A 5,000-nucleotide genomic window follows, 5' to 3' on the forward strand; every position below is an offset into this window, starting at 1 on the left:
CCCTATAACAAAAACCTCTAAAAAAAAAAAAAAAAGTCAACTGGCATCTCAGCTTCTGGCCTCTGGCCTAACTCTAAGTAGTGTTGTTTCTATAGAAAAATATCCCAGGTAATAGTCTATTATTCAGTCCACCCATGAAGAACCTGATGGAGGTGGTCTTGCTGGTAGCTGGGCTGCGTCTCTTCATTCTTCAAGCCTGAAATCACATGTTGAAAGAGCTAGAAACTTTGAGACAGGAAACCTTGACACTGTTTAGCCACAGATAAATACTGTGCTATGGGTAAACCTAGTATGGACATAGAACTGACACTACGGACCGTGGTGTTCATGGGGAAGTCTGACAGTCGGTCGGTGGTGTTCATGGGGAAGTCTGACAGTAGCAGCTGACTTCCGGGTAGAGTCTTGAAGGAGGTCAGAAGCTGATAGGAAATGGGGTGCGGAGGATGTTGAAGAAAAGAAATGTGTGAACACTACCTGTTTTACGATAAAGAAATCTGTCAGTACAGTGGCTAAGGGTGTCAGGAGGGAAGTAGTTAGAGATAATGCTAAAGAGGGCACGGGTTTCAGAAAACAAAACTAAAGAATTAAAGAACATTTTAAAACTTTTCATAATGAATTCCCATATGTATGTTGAGTTCTCTAAAATAGAGAGTGAAAGGTTTTGCCTCTTCTGAAGTATATATATATATATGTATACTAAGGTCTTAAAGTTGATTTTTAAAAATGATTTATTTAATTTTATTTATCATAATTATTATTTTTTAATTTGGTTCAGGGCATGTGTGCTCACCAGAGAGAGAGAGAGAGAGAGAGAGAGAGAGAGAGAGAGAGAGAGAGAGAGAGAAAAGTGAGAAAGAAAGCCTCTAGGTCAGGGACTGGAACTGCAGTCAGCCATGTGGGAGTCCATGCCTCCCAGTCAGTCATGTGGGGTCTATGCCACCCTCTGGCCCATAAAATAGGCTTTTTTTTTTTTTTTTAATTTATTTAATCTGAACTCTCAGTCCAAAACCTCCATGGTATCTCTGGTAAGAATTAGCCTAGCTCAGATACTTCCAGTACCAAGCTGTGACCCATTTTATGCTTTTATTTATTTTGAATTCATTTTTCATTGAGGCACAATTACATACAATAAAATGCACAGGGCTTAATTGTATAGTTTGATGACTTTTCTCAAATATACCTGTATATTCAAAGGCTTAATCAAAATGCAGGAAGTTGGGCAAGGTGGTGGTGCAGGGAGACCAAGACTCAACAAGACCCATGCAGGGAAGTCCAGGGTTCGTGTCCCAGGACCTCCCTGATACACGATGCACAGGCGCATGCCCACGATCCAGGGCTGGCTGAGATGGGGGTGGATTGTGATATGAAGACCCCATCAAGAATTCTTTCTCTCCAAAGACATAAATAAACTTTTAAAAATGTAGGAAATCGCCATCATCCAGAGAATTCTCTTGTTCCTTCCTGTTAACCACTCTCCCTCCATCCTCCCACAGGCACTCTATTCCGATTTCGGTTCCCATAAATGAGTTTTGCCTGTTCCTCACAACCCGTAAGTCATTCGGTGTGTGTACGCTTCTGTGTCTGGCTTTTTTGACTTACCGCAATCTTTTTGCGATTCATCTATCTTGCCATATATATGAATAATCTGTTCCTTTTTATTGCTGGGCAATATCTCACAGTATGAATTGACCTCAATTTGTTTATCCATTGTCCTAACAATGGCCAGTTGCATTGTTCCCAAAGTCCACCTTTTCAAAACAAAGCTACAGTGAATCTTCTTATGCAGGTTTGTTTGTAGATAAAATAATTCAATTTCTTTGGAATTCCTGGATCACAACATAGGTGAATATTTCTAAGAAAATACCTGTTTTCCAGGGCCAAAAGGTGGCATGATGAGTAAGGCACTGGACTCCCACGTGGTAACCACGGTTCAAGTCCTGGACCTGGTGGCTTGCTTTCTCATTTTCCCTTTCTCTCTCTGGTCAAATTTAAAAATAGTAATAACAAATAAAGTTAAATAAATAAAGAATTCTTTTTTCCTTTTTAAATTTTTATGCTAAGGAAAGGAGGTGATGGGGAACAGAACAAGTAAGGGAACTTTTTTTTTTTTTTTAGAGAGATTTTTCTATAGGGTGCTGTGCTCTCTGGAGAGACAGGGACAGAGAGACAGAAAGTGAGAAATAACCCTCCAGGAGGGATGGCCATACTGCAGATGTGGCCATCTATATTCACTTCTCCTCCAGTCTCTTTGTGCCCCACGTGAGTTTAAAGCTGCCGGTCTGGGATTCAAACCGTGGTCAACTATGTAAGAGTCCAGTGATGTAACCATTATGCCATCTGCTGGTCCCAAATAAATATAATTATATAAATTATATTTATAAGTATTAAATTATAATCTCTATATAATATAGAAGTATATTATTTTAGATATTTTTATATCAAAATTATATTTTATATATAGAAATTCCATAGAGAGAAATTATGTTCTATATATTGTTTATGTATATTTTTCTCTATATATGTATCATTTATATATATGTGTGTGTGTGTGTATATATATGTGTGTGTGTATATATATATATATATACACACACATATATTTAAGTGGAGTTTTTTAATTTGCTTTGTTAAGTCTGTCCATTTATCTCTGCAGAGAGAATCATCCTCAACAGGTTTTCATGATCTGCCCCAGCCCCAGCCAGCCTCCGTCATAGGCCCGTATGTAGACCCAGTATGTACAAAAAGGCCCTAAGATGTAAACCGTGGAGACTGTTCCATGTGCTTCAGTGTGTTATTGATGCACCACCATCTGGCCCTCTGTTTCATTTGCTTATTTATTTAAGGTTTTAGTCATAGGGTGCTCACGAGAGAGAGAGACATAGAGAGACAGAGAGAAGGAAAGTAAGAAATCATCCCCCGGCAGGTGCCACACAACAATCCCTTCCCCATTCTTCCCTTGGGACTTTGGACACGCATGAAAATGTGGCCGGCATGAGCTTGTCAGGATCTTGGGCAAGCATACAAATACCCAGTGTGTTTTGGTGCTGGTCCAGGTATCAAACCCAAAGTCAGTGTTGTTTTCATCAATGCAATTCAGCTTGCCGTCTAGTGTATCACCAGGCTGGGCCTCCACCTCGTCTAATGGGAAGAGAACTTTGACTTGTAGATGGGCACATGGATGCTGAGAATAAAGCCTCCATCTCCCAGCATCCCTTGGAGGTAGTGCGGCCATGTGACTATGATCTGGCCAATGGGATGTGAGCAGAGTGATGTGTGCCCATTGGTGTGTAGCCTTTCTCCTTCCGTTGGCTGGATTGAGGTCGTGCTGGTGAACCGTTGTGGACAAAGGAGGCATTTGGGTTGGTTGAGCATTGAGTACAAGGATCTAGAACTCTTGACGGCTTCATAAAAAATTGCAGAGAGGGAACCAGCAGATGGCATAATGGTTATGTTGCTGAACTCCCACGTAGTCAATCGTAGTTTGAGTCTCAGATCCTGTGGCTTAAAACTCATGCTGGGTATGTGTGTGTGCATGCCCAAAATCCTGAGAGAAGACTGGAGGAGAAGGGATTGTGGCATGGCCATCCTCTCCGGCAGGGGTGGGAGGTGATTTCTGGCTTTCTGTCTCTCTGGCTCTGTCTTTCTGACGAGCGCATGTGCCCTATAGCAAAAATCTCTCTCTTAAAGAAAAGATAACTTAAAAAACAAGCAAGTAAAAGACTGCAGAGACAGTAGCTATGGTGAGAGGAGGTGTGTCCTGTGTAAGCCACCATCATTTGAGTCCCTGTAACTGGCAGTTGAAGTTCAATCCCAGCTAGGCCACAGACCCTGAAACCTTGTGTCCTGCACTCCCAGCCTCACCCTCGTTTTCCGGCAGGATCGCTTTATAGCCACACAGTGAAGTTGCCTAGATCAATGTGTTCATGCCCAATCATTCGTTATTTTTGACAGATAAAGAGAAGCTGGCAAGTCAAAGCAGGTGAGGGTTAGCTACTCTCTCCCCTCCCACCCCACGGCCAGATTTTAAGGAAGCAAGTCTCACCCCACCTTCTGCCACACTTGCAGACGTTTATTGAATAAACATTTATCAGCCACAGGGCATATGCCAGCCTCGCTCTCTTCCAGGTGTTTTCCTCACACCCTGCTTGATCGTGTGTACTTTCTTAACAGAGACGACGTGGAAGAGGAAGCTTCAGCCCTGCTTACCGTTGGTAACAGGCAACCAGACTCTTCAGATTCAAGTACGTGGGATGAGTTAGGGATCGAGACTCAGTTGCCGTGTTCAAGGCCAGAGGACTTACCTGTTCAGCTGATGGAAGAGTACGTGAAGATCCTTTTGACAAGTCATATGTTTTGAATACTTGTGAATTTACTAATGAGAGCCCATTTGTAATACTCCTTAAGCTAATTAACAAGCCACTAATGAAAATCTATTCTCAACATTTGTTATGCTAATTAGTAAAAACCACTTATATTGATTGAGATTAGGCTAAACAAAACACTTGTCGTAGCACCCTGGAGTGTGAACTTTTTTATTTTTTAGAGAATTTTTGTTATAGGATGAGAGACACAAAGAGAGAGAGAAAGTGAGAAACCATCCCCTACGGGGGATGGCCACACCCGCAGTCCCTTCTCCTCCATTCTCCTCTCCAGATTTTGGGCATACATGTACATGTGCCTACTGTGAGTTTCAAGTCTCTGGGTCTGGGACTCGAACCACAGTTGACCATGTGGGAATCCAGTGATGTAACCACCACGCCACCTGCTGACCCCAGAAAGTCTGGGTTTTCTAATGCTGGCTGACCAAGGCATAATTCCTGTGCAGGACAAATGACTGCCAGTAGGGTGCTGGCGAAACTGGCACAGTGACATTCGGTGGCCTATGTGAAAGCATCTAAAATAAGTTCTCGGTGTCACAGGGACCAGGCGACGGCACCGTGGTACTGCAAATGGATCCACATGGGAACGGGCCTTGGTTTGTGTCCTCGGCCTTCCTGAGC

The 5,000-nt window shown here is 42.6% G+C and overlaps 1 long non-coding RNA gene across 1 annotated transcript in view; it reads left to right on the plus strand.

Moving 5' to 3' along the window:
• The window catches only part of LOC114007853 (uncharacterized), a 5,491-nt gene extending 3,942 nt beyond the window's left edge, over positions 1 to 1,549 (plus strand). Inside the window, exon 3 of the long non-coding RNA XR_003549437.1 lies at positions 1,494 to 1,549. This is a non-coding gene — a long non-coding RNA (uncharacterized LOC114007853). The remainder of the gene's footprint in view (positions 1 to 1,493) is intronic.
• The last annotated feature ends 3,451 nt before the right edge of the window (positions 1,550 to 5,000 follow it).

This window comes from Tupaia chinensis, unplaced genomic scaffold (assembly GCF_000334495.1).
Source record: "Tupaia chinensis unplaced genomic scaffold, TupChi_1.0 Scaffold000247_1, whole genome shotgun sequence".
NCBI lineage: Eukaryota > Metazoa > Chordata > Mammalia > Scandentia > Tupaiidae > Tupaia > Tupaia belangeri.